Here is a 19,124-nt window from a genome sequence, read left to right as displayed (position 1 = left end):
TCCATCTTGTCCATTCACTTCCTTCTATCTTTCTGCCTCTGCCTGGGATGAAGATACGGTGACAGGAGCTCTTACAGCCACTTTGGATCTTGAGGAGAGGGGACGGCCATAAGGAATACAACGGAGAAGAGTGTGGGAGTGGTCCCTGACCACTTTGTGGGAGCGTGATTCCACCCCTAGTATTAACAACCTCCAGGTCATTTCCGGGTGGCGTGGGTCGGAGTGGCCAACGGCCTGCAGAGCAATATGCCTAAGTTTTATTGTGACTACTGTGACACGTACCTCACCCATGACTCTCCATCTGTGAGAAAGACACACTGCAGTGGTAGGAAACACAAAGAGAATGTGAAAGATTACTATCAGAAATGGATGGAAGAGCAGGCTCAGAGCCTGATCGACAAAATGACCGCAACATTTCAACAAGGAAAGATACCTCCAACTCCCTTCTCTGCTCCTCCTCCTGCAGGGGCAAGGATCCCACCTCCCCTCAGCCCCCCAGGTCCTCCTCGCCCTGGTATGATGCCAGCACCCCATATGGGGGGCCCTCCCATGATGCCAATGATGGGCTCTCCTCCTCCTGGGATGATGCCAGTGAGACCTGCTCCTGGAATGAGGCCACCTATGGGAGGCCACATGCCAATGATGCCTGGGCCCCCAGTGATGAGACCTCCTGCCCGTCCCATGATGGTGCCCACTCGGCCAGGAATGACTCGACCAGACAGATAAGGAGAGACAGGAACCTCTATATTCATTTTATATTACTTGTTCTACTTCACCAGGAGATCATGGTGCTGTGACTCTGGGTGTTTTCTCACAGCTGGACAAGGAAGACTTGCTCCCCCTTCCTATCAAAGAGAGAATAGTTTTTGCAGGGGAGTAGTGGGACCAAAAAAAAAAAAAAAAAAAGCAATTTTCATTTGTATTGTGAAATGTGAAAATAAAATTGTCAACTGTTTTAGTTTAAAAAAAAAACAAAAACAACCTCCAGACTTCTTAAAAACTGTGAATTAAAAATAAAATTCTGTCTTGTTTAAGCCACCCATATTTTGGATTTCTCTGTACTTAGAGTCAAACTAATTCTAACTAATTGAAACTCTAGTATTCTACCGTGAGGATCTAGGCCTTTACTATGTCCTTCTGTTGCTCCATAGCATTAAATCCTTATTTAATAAATGCTCGTTGAATATCTACCATTCACCAGGCATAGACTAGGCACCATATATTCAGTGGTTAGCGAAACAAACATTGTCTCTATCGTTTAGAGCTTACAGTCTAGTGAAAGAGACAGACAATAAAATGTGAGATATAATCTTTTATTTCCTACTTTTGCTATCTTTTTCCCCTCTCTTGAATTATTCTTTAATTTGTGTCTTAAACTCAGAGGAAAGGGTCTCATAGCTTCATCATTTCCTGAAATATAGCCACATTGACACATACGACTTTCAAAATAAGAACTCTTCTGATGCCAGCTACTTTCTTTCCACATAAGATTGTAGAAATCCTGTATCACATGCCAGGTTTTAGTAGCCAGTAGGTCTTCAATTTGAGGACTGTGTTCACTCCCTAGTGAGGGCGTGTGTGTGTGTGTGTGTGTGTGTGTGTGTGTATGGGCACATGTATGAGTTCTGGTTTCTTTGCTCCCTTTGTGATTTAACAGATGCTAGGATTTGTTTCTGTCTTTACCCTGCCTCTGCTAAAATCCGTATTTGTCCTTTAATTGCTTTTTTAATGGCCCTCAACCACTTTATGGCTTTCCTAATTAGGTATTACCTAACCCACAAGTTGTCAGAATGATGGCCAAGACTACTCTCTCACTCAGGGGGTCTGTTAGGACTATAACAGAAGCTATAGACCCTGTCTTCTTTATTGACTCTTTCGGCTGTATGGGTCTTCAGAGCCACAAAAGATTTGTTTCCTTGTTTTCTTTCACTGATGCTATAACTTTCGATTTGTGTGGGTATCTTCCCCAAAACTCTTCATGCTTTTGGTATATGCATTCCACCACTGATCTGTCTTTTGATTTCAACCTTTCTTCACTTATTCCCTCCTCCACTGTGCTACATGTCCTCTTTGCTGTGCTGCCTGTGATTGTAATGACTTTTCAGCTTGGATAGCAGCCAAGGTGTCCAATGCATGATTTCCTTTGACCAAAATCTTTACCAAAAGAGCAGTACTTTAATAAGCACTGCGTCTTTGTGTGGTATTTTTCATTTAGCCAAGAAGTCTGTTTTGTCATTGTATCCTTATTTTTGGACCCATGGCTTTAGTAATTCTTTTATCACACAGCTTTTTTCAGAGACTCAATTATGGCTCAATTAGTAAAATTCAAAGAATATTCCTTTTCCAAAGAGCAAGTTGCTAGAGGTGAGAAGCAATATTTTGGCCCTGGAAGCAACTAAGAGAGAACAGTTGGAGTTTAAAAGTTAAAGACAGGAAATGGTTTATTGACTTCAAAAAGTTTACTTCGTTCTGAAACAATCCAAAAGAAGCAGTGGCACTAGGTCTATTAAATTCAGGAAACAATAAATTTAAGTTATTGGCACAAACATTAAGTATCTTGATATGTAGAGCCACAGTCTGATAATATTGCTAAATTTGGGTTCATATGACAAGATATTGAGAAATCCAGGAAATTTATGATATGTTAGGGCAATGGGCTATGTCACTTAATTGATGAAAAATCCATCCTCTTTGAATCATGTTATGAAAACTGCTAGCAAAGAAAAAGAAAAGAGTCCAAAATTCAGGATAGATGGCTGGAATTTTTTGGAGGCAAATACTGATGAGGCTGTAGCAATTCTTTCAAAATCCCAGTTTCTTCCCTTAGAGTGATGGGAGTTGCATTTGAGTTTGTAGAAGGGTCTCAGAGGTGCTGATGGCTTGACCATCGAAAATAGAAAATCTCAGGCTGAGTTTATTGAAGCAATCCTCTATGTATAAACATCTCAATTTTTTGGTCCTTATAAGAGCATAAATCAACAAAAGTGGAACCAGTTGTTATGAAAATAGGATTCTGCGTCAGATTTACCTAGTAAATGGTGGAGATGGTTTGCAAATCTGGATGTTTGTTTTAGTGTATATACAAGATTTTTTCTGTAATGATATTGTTAGATGCTCTGCCAGGATTTCACTTTGTTTCCTCCTTCAGATACTATCTCTCCCATTGCTATTTTCTCCTCATTATGGGTCAGATGTTCCTGCTTTTTACATGCCTAATTATTTTTATTGGATGTGAGATACTGTGAATTTTACCTTGTTGGGTGCAAATACTATTGGGCTTTGTTATAGTATACAGTTAAGTTACTTAGAAATGGTTTAATCTTTTTTTTTTTTTTTAGATTTTATTTATTTATTTGAGAGAGAGAATGAGAGAGAGCACATGAGAGGGGGGAGGGTCAGAGGGAGAAGCAGATTCCCTGCTGAGCAGGGAGCCCGATGTGGGACTCGATCCTGGGACTCCAGGATCATGACCTGAGCCGAAGGCAGTTGCTCAACCAACTGAGCCACCCAGGTGCCCTAGAAATGGTTTGATCTTTTGGGTATGGTGGGACCAGCGCTATTTTCTGCCATTACTGAGGTACTACCTTCCTCGTGAAATTTGAAGACTTTCTGTTTCGACCCATGAAGACAGGAACAATTCATAGTCCTATATGAGCAGTCTGGATTGTTCCCTCTGTTCCCTTTAGGTGACGCTTTCCATGGCTTCAAGTAGTTTCTTCACTTACAGAGACTCAACTGAAGCCTGGAGGAGGACGCTTTGCAGATCTCTGGAGTTCTCTTTCTGTGTAGCTCTCTCTTCTCTAGTACTCTGCCCTACGGGCACTGGCCGTCATGACCTTCCCAGACAATGAGTTCCTTCTCCTTCACTGTGTTGGAGAAGGTCATTTTGAGGATGTGACTGCCAGTTGACTTTCAAGCTGGACGTGGGCATCTGGAGACTCCTCACCCTCTCCACTGTGCTTAGAATGTATATCCCAATCACTGTTCCCATACTAGGAGCCTCTTCACGGATGCAGCCTTGAGAGAGTAATGTGTTGTTGAGACCATCTGGACTGTATACATGACTGAATGCTGTAAAGGCCTCCATATAAACTTTTCAGATTCTTGTGGGTGGATGTGGAGATCTGCTTGTCTTGTGACTGCCCAAGACAAACCTCCTGTGTATGTTCCCTTGCTTGTTAAAACCCACCACCTATGACTCTGAGAATGGTCTGCCTCTTTCTTCAGTCTCTCTTTGCCTTCTGTATGTGGGGGCCAGTTTTACAATTTACCCGAGATTGTGAACTAACAAACTCAGGGAGAATATCAGTACCTCCTGGGTACTTCCTTCCTGTCCTGCAGCCTGAAAACCCTCTCAAGGCTGTAAGATGGAGCAGTGATAGGGCTAAACTTATTTGTTGTCCCATCTTAGGGATCACTGTCCTCTGCTGCCTGATACTCAATGTCTGAAAACCATAATTTGTGGGGATTTTTTTTTTTTTTTCAGTTGTTTCAAGTGGAAGGGGAAATCCAGTCCTGGGGACTCCATCTCGTCCAGAAGCTTTGTGTATCGTGTATCACACTAGGTAATTTCCCTGAGCAGGATCTCTACACGCAGCAGCGGTCTTGCCTCAGCATCCTGGTGTCTGAGAAGGAGAATCAAAGGGAAATAAACTCATCCCAGTAGAAACTCAGCTCTTATTCATGCAATTACATTGCTACACCAGTTCCATCTCTTCAGTCAGTCATGGTTCCAGATGGCATCGCTGAGAAGGTTTGTTCTTTGGTCATTCACCCATCCATCCACCCTTTAACTATTGGCTAAATATCTTTTATATAGTCAAACTCACTTAATTGTTGGAGAATAGAGAGAGTAAGACTGACTCCTTCTGGGAGCCTACGTTGTAGTTGGGGAAAATAGTTGATAATGATCCATATGGTTAATTGTGATAGATGCTAAGAAGTAAAAGCTAAAGGATGCCAAGAAAGCACCTAAGTGGAGGACTCACGTGATCTGGAGAATTAGGAAGGTTTCCTTGTGGAGGTGACATAGGAGCTGGGACTTGCAAAGAGGTGATTATAAGATAAGGCTGTTTTTCTCAAAAGGGCCTGAACTATTCAAAAAATATTTTATTGAGCATTTAACATAAACCTTAGGGTCTGATAATGAAAATGCTCTTACTATCCGACGGTGCAGAGAAAGACAGTAAAATGGAAAATGCATACTGAAACTTTACTAAATCATTAGACTTGGGTTAGAAATTAAAATATTGGTAGTGATTGAGCTTGGATTGTGGAACTCTACATGATTTTTTTTTTTTTTTACATTTCTGTTTTCTCCAAGTCTTCTGATGTTTGCTGCATTGCTTGTATAATTAGAAAAAAAGGGAAGCAATAGAGGAAAAGAAAAAGGAAAAATATGCAGTACAATATAGGTGCTGCTCTTTAACAAGTATATCGTGACCTGATCCTTTAAGTACCACACTGTGTAGTCACGTGCCCTGTGGCAAAACATCAATGCTGTTTCTAAGGACACATTGTCAAGCTGACCAAATGAGCCATTTTACTGAGCATTTAGAAAACAAGTTCAAAAGAAGATTTTGTCTTTGATTTCTATAAATCGGGCACGGGCAGATGTGCTCGGCGAGCTGGTAGTGAGCCTGTGTGTGGATGCCTGTCTTTTCACATCCGCGCGGTTTCTTGGCATGTGCGAAACATGGCAGCTCTGCTCCTAGAATCGTGTGGCAATATCAAAGGGAAGGAGAGCGGGTAAAGCTCTGCGTCTGCTCCTATTTTTAAGCAAAACTCTTTTCGCAGTCAGAAACGTGACTTTTCTAAGTTTGGAGCTTTTAATCGACATGCACTTTTTTTAGAACTTGGCACGCAGACCACTTGTGGGTTCAACTAGAGGGATACGGGACCAATTTGGAGTTCTGGACTATTACTTACTGTGTTTGTGAAGACAGTGATGGGTTTCTTGGATCATTTTAACTTAGTTTTTAACCTTATATCGACATGACTGAAATTTGGAGAATATAATATTTGTAATCCCTGGAGGAGGGTTGGCTGGAATTACTCAGCTCAGGAATGGTTTTCTAAATTCATGCATGAGTACATGATAGGAATTATTGGTAGCAGGCTTGGATATTTTGAGATTTTGGTGGCTCTCGTGATATCAAGGGCCACATCTTAAAGCCCAGAAGGCCACAGGCATGGGTGGAGGACCACTCAGCCCTGTCTAAAATTCTTCCCATTAGTTTTCATAAATTTATAAAAGCCTTTATTTGGTATCAAGTGACAATTTTTGGTAAAGATAACTGTCTATCTTTAAAAAATAGAACCCGTAGGATTTAAAGGATTGAGGTAAAATTCACATCATATAAAATCCAACATTTTAAAGTATATGATTCAGTGGCATTTAGTACATTGACCATACTATGCAGCCGTCACCTCTACCCAGTTTTAAAATATTGTCATCATCCCAAAGGAAACTGTGCATCCACTAAAGCAGTCACTCCTCATTCTGTCTTTCTGATTAATCTGCATTCTGTCTCTGTGGATTTAGCTATTCTGGGTATTTTGTATAAATGGAATCATACAATATATGGCCTGTGCATATGGTGAGTTTGATATAGCATAATGCTTGTGAGGTTCACCCGTGTTGTAGCATGTATGAGTCCTTTATTCCTTTTTATGAGCAAATACAATTCCACTGTATGGATATCACCACATCTTGTATGTTCGCTTGTCAGTTGGCTTGTTTCCACCTTCGGCAATTGCGAATAATGCTACTGTAGACATTCACGTATGAGTTTTTGCTTGAACCGTTGGTTTCAGTTCTTGGGGCTATACACCTAGGAGCGCAATTGCTGAGTCATCTGGTCATGACTTCCATGTTTAACTCTTTGAGGAAGGCCCAAGAGTTTTCCACAGCAGCTGCTCCCTTTATGTTTCCGCTGTCATTTTAAAGTGTACGATTTCTTTAAATGTTTTTTGCTTGGCCAGATGTTTGACATCTTCTCCACTGGTAATAGCATGGTTTGACTGAAACATTAGTCCCAAATAATAGTCATTGAACACATGCATACAGAGGAAGAGGAAAAGAAAGGCACAGCCTTAAGGAAACTCTTCTCAAACTTTGTGAACTTGACGGCATAGCACCTAGAATTGGGACATGTCTTAGAGAACATCTACTCATTCTGCACATGTAACACCAAGGCCACTAGAAGTGGAGTGATTTGGGGGATTAAAGAAGAGGTCACTCTGCCAGTTATTGGCAGAGTTAAGACTCAGATGGTGATTTTGCAACTTTGAGCCTATTCTTTTCCCTACACTCTGCACTTAACCCATTCATTTCCTGGTGGGCCCGATTCTTAGATTAGGGTTTTGTTCTTTTGCTCAGAAATCTTGTTAGGAATGTGATGGGCCAGCTTTATTTATCCATTTGTTTCTTCATACATTTATTGTACAAATACTTAAGGAATGCTAATATATACCAGAGAGTGTGCTGAGAACTAAGGATATGGTAACAAACAAGCAGTCACGGGCCCATCTTCAGAGCTAACAGTCTAGTAGTAAAGATGACCACTTGACAAACAGTTACACAAAGAATGAGTTATAATTGGGCTGAGTGCTGTAAAGGAGAGGTACGCAGTGCTCCGAGACTGTATAGCAACGAGACCTGCACTATTTCAGTGGTTGAGTGTGTCAGAAAAAGCACTTAGGTTTATAAAATCTAATGTGGTTTGATTTCAAGGTCACCTGGAAGACTCTCTTAAGCCTCAAAATTCTTCCTCCATCTGTTCATTTATGTCAGGATTTAAAGATTTGATGTGCCAGTTCTATTTTTCTTATGTACATTTAAATAAAAACGTCTATTAAAATTTAAAAATTCATTTGTGGACTCCCTGAAATGACCTCATCTGCCACCACTGGCCCACCTACCCCACTCAGAACACTGCTGTTCTAGGTGTTGATGGCTCTTCTGTCATTTTGAATTCATGAAACGGAGTGTTCCCACTCAGAACAGAGGTGTGTCATCCATGTAGCAGCAGGGAAGGAAAAGGGAATGATGCGAGCTAGAGGAAAGAAATGGGAACGAGGTCGGTGATTGAGTAAATAGAGGTGATGCAAATTGAGATAAGAGGGAAGACACAAAGAATAAGGATTGGCTCAGATGGAGAGAAAGAAGCTGGTCCTCAGGAAAGCTAGACTCTGATAATGGGCAGCTCTGCGCTCCTAGCAGAGAAGGAAGTAAATATCTTCCTCTTTCATTTTCGTCCATTGATTGCATTCGTCAATAATTTGGACACAAATGACATACCGTGGAATGAGAAGGGGCGATTTGAATAAAGTTCAGCTCTTCCCCGATGGGTTAAATGTGGGCACAGTTGTGATTTTGAAGTTTAAACTGTTTTTCTCTTTGTTAAGAGATAGAGATTTGAATTCCTCCTTGGGGCATATCATACCTTTGCTATGTTTTACATATTTGTAAAGGGTTCTTGTTGAAAATCATGAGGCGGATTTTTTTTTTTTTTTTTACACTGAAAGCCTTAGTGTTTTGTCTAGGAATATAAATGACTATTTGTGGTTGAGCCAGAAATCTATATTGGAGACATTGCTGGCTTTTATTTTCTTGGTGGAGGTGGGGAAGGGGGTTAGGAAAATGATTTTTTTTTCTATATATAAATTTTAGATTCAGGATGCTTTGAGTCTCTGAAAGAGGCACAAAAATTTTTTTTTAAAAGATTTTTAATTTATTTTTTGACAGAGGGAGAGACAGTGAGAGAGGGAACACAAGCAGGGGGAGTGGGAGAGGGAGAAGCAGGCTTCCCGCTGATCAGGGAGCCCAATGTGGGACTCGATCCCAGACCCTGGGATCATGACCTGAGCCGAAGGCAGATGCCTAACGACTGAGTCACCCAGGCGCCCTGAGGCACAAAATTCTTGTGGAAAATTTCATTTTCCTGTTAGTGGTCTTTGGCAAAAAATGTGATACTACTGAGACTCAAAGCTTTATCTTCTACCTACCAATGGAAGAAAGACCAAAAGGAAACTGGACTTAACTTGGCATAATTCAAATTTAATGTCTATATTAATTTGCTAGGGCTGTGGTAACAAAATACCACAGACTGGTGGCTTAAATAACAGAAATCTATTTTCTCACAATTCTGGAGGGCACAAGTCTGAGATCAAGGTGTTGGCAGGGTTGGATCCTTCTGAGGGCCTTGAGAAAAGAATCTGTTCCAGGTCGGTCTCCTTGGCATGTAGATGGCTGTCTCCTCTGTCTGTCTTCACATCATCTTCCCTCTGTATGTGTCTGTATCCAAATTCCCTCTTCTTATAAGGACACCAGTCATATTGAATTAGGATGTACCTTAATGACATCATTTAACTTAATTATCTCTGTACATACCCAATCTTTAAATACAGTCATATTCTGAAGTACTAGGGTGCTTAGGACTTCAACATATGAATTTGGGGATGGGGACACATTTCAGCCCATAACAATATCCTATACATTATTTCAGATATAATAACCTGGAATTTGCTGAGATTTCAGGGCATATTATTTTGCAATTATTCTCTTGGGGCCATAGATTAAGACTATGGTCACGCTTTTTCATGCGGCATGTCCCACCTCTCTGGAAGAAACTGATCCATAGACAAAAAAGAAAATTGAGAAGTCATGCCAAGGATTGGAGAAATGGAGAATCTTCAGGGCAGATGGGCCTGGACTTTGGGATGTTGGAAATATGGAGCACGTAATGGTGGGGATGAGGTGGAGTTCCTCCTTTGGAGGCAGGCTGGGAGCTAGGCAGGGTGACAATCTAGGAGACATCACCGAGGGCCTGGGGCCCATGGGCTCTCAGAGTATCACAAATGAATACATTACTAGTTGTATTATTATTTCCTTATTTTATGCCTAAACTTTCAATATTTTGTAAAAAAAATTCAAGCTGGGTCTCAGTGATGCTGTAGAGAATCAAGGGAAGATTCTCTTCCAGATTTGGGATTGGGTGACAAAGGGAGACCAACACAAATTCCCAGACCTCCTGTGTGGTCCCAGAGTCGCAGCAGATCGTGTCCAGGGGCCATAGCCGGGGGGGCGGGGGGGCGGGGAGTGTGCTGATGAAGAACTAGAATAGGAAGAACATAGACTTAGAAGCAATGGTGGGTGTGGGTATTTTGAGCTGCCATATAGCAGGTGGAGGCGCTAAGCATTGTAATTTGGGTGTTAACATAAATGTGACCCCATTTTATTGTCAATCACAGTGAAGCTTTGGGATAATGTTTATAGAAACAATTTTGAAATCAGATGTGTCAGTTAAAAATTCTTTATTGGCTATCCATCTGTATGAAGGCAACAAATGTTTGGGGAAAAATAAAAGCTTTGTAACAGGACTTCTGCAAGTGCTAAAAACAGTTGAGTGAAATGTCTTATGGTTTTAAATCTTTAAATAGCAACTCACAGGCACTTATTAAGGTCAAACTATAGTCTACATCAACTGTCCCAGTGATGCTTCTTGTTCCTTTCTGGACCAGGATCCTATCCAAGAGCATGTTTGCATTTAGTTGTCATGTCTCATTAGTCTCCTTCAGTTTGGAACAGTTCCTCAGTCTTTTCCTGTCTCCATGTCCTCAGTAGTCTTAGAGGATAGAGGTCTTTCATTTTACAGTATGACTCTTCATTTTGGCCTGCCTCATGTTTCCCTCTGACCAGACTCTACTGGAGGATGGAATTTAGAAACCATCTGGATATTCAGGATGATCCTTGGCACCGGGGTGTTCCTGCATCTAGACCCTCTCAGAGGACAGAGTTAGGAAATGTATCAATGTGTCTGTCTATGTATATATGTGCACACGGACACACACATCTCTATCAAATACTGTTTCCATATTTATCTGAATCCGAATATGGAAAAGCCTGTAAGTTCATACAGAGGCTTAAAATCCCCGTCTAATAATACTTCAAGGTTCTTTCTAGCCTTTCCTTTTCTATGCTTGTAAAATACCTTCCCAGAGAGCAAGAAACCTGGTTTCCATGATCCTCAATGTATTTACTTATTTGCCCTATCAATGAACTTATTTGCTCAGTTTTCAAGTACTCCAGTCATCTTTTCCCTCTGCCTCTTCCATGCTGCACCTGCTGATCACCTTGCTTCTTCACATTCTAGCACCTCTCTCCCAGAGTGGGAAGTGAAGGGCACATGAGAATGGAAGGGAAATGGGGAAAGGAAATAAAGACGGAAGGGGCAGTGAAATTTCTTTATTCCTAAAGTTTATTTCTAAATTTTGTGTTACTTGTAACCTACAGCATGCTGAATGATGCAACTGATAAGACATGATTACATTTATTTGTTTACAAATATGTCTGCCCCACTTGATGATGAGCTAGGGAACATAATCATCTCTATATCTCTATATCTCCAGTGGTTTCCACAGTGCTTGTCACATGGTAGGTGCTTGGTAATTGCATTTGGTTCCAGTGACACAAAAACAATTAAGACATAATTGTTGTCCTCAAGGAGTGAGTAGAAATAATTAATGCAATCAGATAGTCTCTGTAACAGATACACATGGAAAATTCTATGGGCATATAGGAAGAATGATTAAGTCTAAATGGGATTTGCCAATATAAATAAAAATCAGAGGTGTCTTCAGATAAATATATATCTTTTAAACAAATTTTTGCAGTTTGTGTAGAAATTAGAAATAGAATTTGTGTAGAATAAGCATTAGAAGCTGGTTGCATGTTCTGAGTGAGAGGGTTAGCATTAGTATTAGAAGCTGGAAGGATGGTTGAATCAAGTCCCTGAAAACTGAGACTGGTCACGTGGCACTTTTGCAATGGCAAGACCTATTTTAGTAGCACTTATTTAAAAACCTCAAAAGAACTAAGTATTTTCTAGCAGGAAGAATTCAGACTGATCTCATTTCAACAACACCAATAATAGTGGTCATAACTTGTGTCTCCAGTCTTTTGCATTACAAAGTCTCTGAACCTGAGAGCCAAAAGGGTGGGGAGTGTGTCTGCCCTGTTTATCAAAGTATCCTCAGCATCCAGCTAAATACTTAATTAAAACTCCTTCCCATTTAAAAAAAGAAAACAAAACAAAACCCCAAAAAACTTCCCATTTAACTTTTGTCCAGTTCTCTGAATGCACCAAGAATGGCAGACATGACCCCCAGGGTCTGCCTGTTTCCTTTAAATTGAGCTACGGTCCGTGTGCGTCTAAATTAAGCCACTTATAAGCTTATTCCCACTCCAGTGTCTTGAACTGTCTTTCCCTGGATTTTTAAGACTCCCTATTGGCTCCGAATCTCTCCCTTCTTGCTACTCACTTGATCCCTCTCTTTGTGGATTGACCAGGTTTTCTTGATTCACCTTTCCAAAAAATGACAATGAAACTTCTCTTGAGGAAGCATTCTCAGGGAATTCCAGGATCAGGCAACAGACAAAAAGCAAAGTTAGAGGAAAGAGCCTAAGCACAGAATGTGAAAGTAGAAGATCCAGGACTGGATCTCCAGGAGACTATACTAAAAAGGAAGCCTGAAAGGGCAATTTTTACATTCCTATGGAATTTCTGAAGAGTCTGGGCACATTTATGGGCCTCTAACAGCAGCCTCATGTCCCATGGTTAAACTATAGTCGGCAAGTAAATCAGTTCACTTGAGTCATTCCTTATGTCTTTATAACGTGAACAATATGGTAGGTGGCAGTGATCAGGGCTAACAGCAAACATGGAAACAATCGCTCCAAATAAAATATTAACTAATGCAGATCTGCTGTGTAAGTGGCTTGATGCATGGTAAATTGCATTTGCAGTTGGCCAAATGGAAAGTGATGTATGTCGGGCACAAGAATAATAAATACAAGGAACGATCAATTGAACTGAACTAAAGTGGGATGGTTTTGAGAGACGACTTAGAGTTATATCTTCCAAACATGGCTAAAAAAAAAGACTCAATTAAAAAGTAAATTGGAAAACTATAAAGTAGCTGACACAAATACAAGGTTAAGTTTATGGAAGTTATAAATGCTAAACAGTTTCCCCCTACGATTCCAATTTCTGCCCACTCTCTGATTCTTCTTATGCCTTCCATTTCTTTTTATGAGTATTATTACTCAACGGGAGAACAATCAGTTATATCAGAGCCATTCATTGTAAAGTTTGTGTCAATAATTTTTATTGAAATAGGACAAAAACAGAGGAGTTTGTGTCCATAAGCATGCATAAATAGGAAAGAAAAGCAAATTATTATGCTATCAGGGTACCAGGAGGAGTCTTTGAATTGAAGGAGAAAAAAGAAAAAAAACTCTCCTTGTGGAGAGAATAGAATGTGCTTCATTTCAATATCTATTACAATTATGAAAGAGCCAGAGTGTTCTATGGCTTTGAACAGTCTTTGTGAACAGAGCTTTGTGATCAGGACCACAGTTCCGATTTCCAGGCCCTGAGGCTGGTAGTTCAATAACCAGCAGAAACAGCCAGGGTTTTGGGGACAGAGTGAAATGAGGGGTAAGAACCAGGCTGCTCTAGCCAAGGTGATCACAAGAAACTCTTCCAGGGATTTTTATCTTAAATATAGGTTTTTTTGTGTGTGTGTCTTTATGGAATCCAGATCTCCTGGGGCATGGCAGGGAGGCAGACAGTAAATTATCTTTCCAGTTTCAGGGTTTGAAAATTACAAACATATAAATAATACCTGGTGGGGTGCCATGGAATGTTCTGATTGAAGGGACATAGAAACTGGGGGAAGAATGAGGTGGGAGATGAAAATCTCTCTCTGTTGGCATGCTTACATGGATACTGCTATTAGAATGTAAGTTCTTCTAGATAGAAGAGAGTCTTCATTATTTTTGGATCTCCAGATATCCAGTGTCTGGTACACATTGGCATTTGGTGAGTGGGTCCTTTTTTTTTTTTTTTAAAGATTTATTTATTATTTATTTGGGGGGGAGGGGCAGAGGGAGAGGCTGAGAGAAAATCCCAAACAGGCTCCATGCCCAGCGCAGAGCCCAACACGGGGCTCCATCTCATGACCCTGAGCCGAAATTAAGAGTCGGACGCTTAACTGACTGAACCACCCAAGTGCCCTGAGTGAGTCCTTTCATGCTGGTTTTGTCACCTCCAAGTTCACAACCAGGTATATTAATGGCAATCACAAATTTGTTAAGCTGGGTTAGAATCTATTGTAAATATCTAGCAAAAGTGTTGGGATTAATAACCAGTAAGAGTGATATTGAATAATGAATAGTAATTGTGGCCAGAAGGGTCATCATTGTCCACAGGCCCTAAGCAAAGCACAAGGGAAAAGCAAGGCAGATGGTTTGGACTCTGTTCATGTTGCTGCTGAGTCCTCAGGATGCTGCAGTGTCATCTGCCCTGCCATCTCTCTGTCTAGCTGTCCAAGAGGAGGCTCAGGCTTGGTGTGCAAGGTTGGAGCCACTCCCTGCTCTCTCTCCCAGAAGTTCAATTAAAAGAACCCTTTTGGTGAACTCTCAAAGTGGCAAGTTATTCTCTTTTATAAGACTTTGTCTTGTTTGTGTCATATGCAAATTAGCTAGCCCATTGTGTGGATCTCAGTAGAGATAACCATTTACATAAAAATAAATACCAGCCCCACTAAGTTAACTGAGTTGGAGCAAAGCATGTTTACAAGGTAATTTCTTTATTTATCCGGTGCACTTTGTGTTTATTACCAGCCATTTTTCTGTCATCGTCTTTGTTCCTTTGCTTTCCATCCTCTATGTTTGAAATCCTCTTGCTCTTGCTAACAGCTTTGACTTGGCTTTTGAATTCTAATATGAAAAACCAAACTGATGCTAACTTATTTTTTATGGTTAGTTCAACAAACGTTAACACATAAACACAACAGCAGATTTAACAGCAATTATCAAACATGTGCTATGGATCAGTTACTGAGTTTTCATATACATTGGCTTTTCCACACTCAAGCTTATTGTACAATCACCTAATCATCTAAGGAGAAACGAATTCTTAAATTCTCACTTGGTATTCTTTTTTTTTTTTTTTTACAGGAAAAAATCAAATTTAATAGGTGTCTGTATGGGAAATCCACACAGATGTGAAATTCCAAAGACAATGAGACAACATGAAGCTTATATGAGCTAAAAAGAGGGGTAGGGGCCTGAGGACACAAAGGGAAGAAAGCTCATTAGCACTTATTTGGTATTCTTAAGATTTAAGGTTAATATAGACCTTCCATGACCACTGTCAGCAGGTGTCAAACCCTCCCACCCCCCCCAAATCCCCAACAGCTTATGCTTATGAAAAGCTGTGGCCATTGCTGGTAAAGGTTAGGTTAGTTAAGTCACCCTTGAACTCCCTGAATTTAACTGCTGGGAATACTTTAAGCTAATGAAGGAGGAGGGGTCTTTCCATGAGCACACCATAGATCTCTTACCTCAAGACATTTCTGTTAGCAGGAATGGGCTCCTGAGAACCATTAGAACTGCTGATGAGGAAAGAGCAGATTCAGTATTGGGCAGTCTGTAGGGAATGATTGCCCTTTGGGGGTAGTGGGGATATTGCCCAACACAGGAAAATGATCATGCCGTGATAGTTTTCTGGATAGGGAGCACTCAGCAACCTGAGGTGACATCACATGCTATATTGTATATCTGTCTTCCATGCTTCCCCATACTTGCCCTTCTTTCCTGAAGGGATAAAATCTTACTTTCTACAATTAAAGACAAAACAAGACAAAAAATTCCAACACCTGAAATCCTATGCAAATGGCCTGTACATATTAAGATAAAACCTTTTCCTAAGAGGATAATGTAAAAGAGGGGAGGGTGTTGCAGGGGGATGGTGAGAGGATTCGGAAGAGGAAGTGCAGGTCAAGAACTCAGCATGCACATAAATGAGAGGAGATTGGTTGAATCTCACTGAAGCCAGAGAGATCTTTGCAAAATGCGAAGTTAATCATTTCACTTCCTGGCTTGAAGCCCCCATGTCAACCCTGTCCAACAGATATATACTATGATCCGTAAATGTGAGCCATATATGTAATTAAAATTTTCAAGTAGTGACATTCAAAAGTAAAAAAAGAGAGGTGAAATTAATTTTAACAGTATATTATATTTAATTTTATATAGTACATATTTTATAACAATATATTATATATATTTGGTTTTTGTCAAAATCACAATATATTGTGATTTTATATATATTGTGATCCCATGACATCTACATCCAATGATTGTCCAAGAGTGTCTAAAGGCCATTCCCTTCACCACAACTCAGGACAATTCTGAAGAGCCTGTTCAGCTTCAGAACTCCCCATGAGGTTGGCCAAAGTCTTTGTAGAGCCTAGCTTCTCTTTCTGCTCCATCCTATTTCCTTCCTTTCCCCACAGGTGTGGATCCCAAAAGGTCTCCCTAATCAATTTCCTCCATGTTGATGGAAATCAGCTCTAAGTCTCAAGGCAGTTTCCTGGGAAACTCATCCTGCATAAGGTGGTATTTCAGAAGGCAAGAGGGGAAAGTGCTTCAGGGAAAAAGGGAAGGATACTGAAAAGTCAAATAAGAAGTCATAACATAGGGGCTGTTGTGATTTTACCAAAATATTGTGATTTTAACAATCATCATAAAAATTACTAATGAATTTTTAATATACCTTTACCTATGAAAAATTTAAAAATTTGGTGGGTATTTTTTATTTGCAGCATCTCTCAATTCAGTCTAATTACATTTGAAGCCAGGATGGATACATGGGGTTAGTGGTCACCATGCTGGACAGCACAGCCTTAGATGGTTTCCCAATGCCATTAGGACAAAATCCAAAATTTTTTATATGGTTCAATACCTATATGGTTCAGTAGGCTCTGGCAATGACTACCTCTTTTGTCTTATCTCATGCCACATCCTCCTTCTTTGTTTTTGCCCTAGGTAAAATAAATTTCAGTTTGTTGAATTGTTTCCTCTTAAACATTGGGGCCCTTAAACATATGAATTCTTTTGCTGGAAAACTCTTACGTCTCATTTTTGCATGAGTAACTCCTGCTTATACTTATGTATTTATATACATATTGATTTAAGTCCATTTTGAGATTTCCATTTATCTTAATCTGTTTTATTTTTTAGCAACCCTATATTGTATGACTTATTATAGCTCCTCAGTGTGTTTTAATATCTAGATTCTAGAGAAATGGAATTTTTTCATTATTTTTCTTTTTCAGAGGCTTTAAAAAATATTTTTCACTTGTTTATTTTCCAGTCAGATCAATTGTTTTTTCCTCTTCCAAATAATACCCACATTAATTTGATGAAAATTTACATTTTTGCAATTACTGGGACTTTCCACCAAGAATGGTAACTTCTTCTTTTTAAAATATTTTATTTATTTATTTTGAGAGAGAAAGAGAGCACATGCAAGCAGTGGGGAGGGGCAGGGGGAGAGGGAGAGAGAGAGAATCTTAAGCAGGCTCCATGCTGGACACGGGGCTCAATCTCATGACACCAAGATTATGACCTGAGCTGAAATCAAGAGTCAGGTGCCCAACCGACTGAGCCACCCAGGCGCCCCTATGTTATGACTTATTTGACTTTTCAGTATCCTTCCCTTTTTCTCTGAAGCACTTTCCCCTCTTGCCTTCTGAAATACCACCTTATGCAGGATGAGTTTCCCAGGAAACTGCCTTGAGACTTAGAGCTGATTTCCATCAACATGGAGGAAATTGATTAGGGAGACCTTTTGGGATCCACACCTGTGGGGAAAGGAAGGAAATAGGATGGAGCAGAAAGAGAAGCTAGGCTCTACAAAGACTTTGGCCAACCTCATGGGGAGTTCTGAAGCTGAACAGGCTCTTCAGAATTGTCCTGAGTTGTGGTGAAGGGAATGGCCTTTAGACACTCTTGGACAATCACTGGATGTAGATGTCATGGGATATGGCTGCCCCTCGAAGAGGGAGTGTGGCCCTGGGTAAGGAACTCTCTCCAGCTGAGGCCAATTTTCTGAGTTGAGGGATAGATCCTTCAGTCATGAAGGGGGTTCTGGGTGGCATATTACAATACCTACTCTACTCTGCTCTTCTGGTTTACCTTCCAGCTGCTCAATCTTTGCAAACTTTTCACAAGGTTTTCTTCCTCTATCCCAACTCTAAATATTCAAGTTCTTCTATTAAGTCCTAGATTTTCTTATATTCTTTCTCAGTCTTTCCTGTTCTTCATGTCATTATTCCCTGAGTTGTGATATGCATTTTCCTGGTAGAATCAAAGTTAATTTTCAGTGCATGTTAATTATCATATTAAACAGGAGATATCACAGATACTATTACTTTGGAAGAGATTACAGTGGGTGTTTCAGTGAACATTTTAGTTGATTTTTAGAAAAAGTATTAAGTAAATAGTAGTACACAGATGTGCTACTACACAGATATGGCAGGTATCGTAACTTGGTTTGGAGCACTGTCTAACCCGTTCATTCTTTTCCTGGAGTAAACCATTGATATGCTGACAGTGCCATCTATATTTTTATCTTAAACCTCTCCTTGGAATTCAGGCTCTTATAGCTGACTGCCTACTTGACAGCTTCTCTAAGATGTCTCACAACTTCTTTAAATTTATTATGTTCAAAACTGAACACTTGAGCTCCCTTCCCCTAAACACTTCCTTAGCCACTTCACCACCACCTGTGTAGCTCAACCCAGAAACATGGAAGCCTTCCTTGATTTCTTTTCCTCTTTCACCTTGCACATATAATCCCAAAGAATTCTTTTTGATTGTATTTTGGTATATTACTTGAATCTCTCCTCTTCTATCTCTATTGCTAGGGCTTTTTAGTTCAGGCCATGATCATTTCTCTCCTGCACGCTCTTGATACTCTCCTTACCAGTCTCCAATCCATCATGCTTGTGGCATCAAAAGATATTTTTCGGGCGCCTGGGTGGCGCAGTTGGTTAAGCGACTGCCTTTGGCTCAGGTCATGATCCTGGAGACCCAGGATCGAGTCCCGCATGGGGCTCCCTGCTCAGCAGGGAGTCTGCTTCTCCCTCTGACCCTCCCCCCTCTCATGTGCTCTCTCTCTCTCATTCTCTCTGTCAAATAAATAAATAAAATCTTTAAAAAAATAGATATTTTTCAGTGAATGAATGAGTAGATGGAATAAATATATTTA

General features: G+C 40.3%; 1 pseudogene; it reads left to right on the top strand.

Moving 5' to 3' along the window:
• The first annotated feature begins 246 nt into the window (after positions 1–246).
• LOC118554995 (U1 small nuclear ribonucleoprotein C pseudogene) lies at positions 247–1,032 on the top strand (annotated as a pseudogene).
• The last annotated feature ends 18,092 nt before the right edge of the window (positions 1,033–19,124 follow it).

This window comes from Halichoerus grypus, chromosome 14 (assembly GCF_964656455.1).
Source record: "Halichoerus grypus chromosome 14, mHalGry1.hap1.1, whole genome shotgun sequence".
Classification (NCBI taxonomy): Eukaryota; Metazoa; Chordata; class Mammalia; order Carnivora; family Phocidae; genus Halichoerus; species Halichoerus grypus.
The sequence above is the reverse complement of the archived record's forward strand: the minus strand, read 5'-3'. Positions and strand labels throughout refer to the sequence as shown.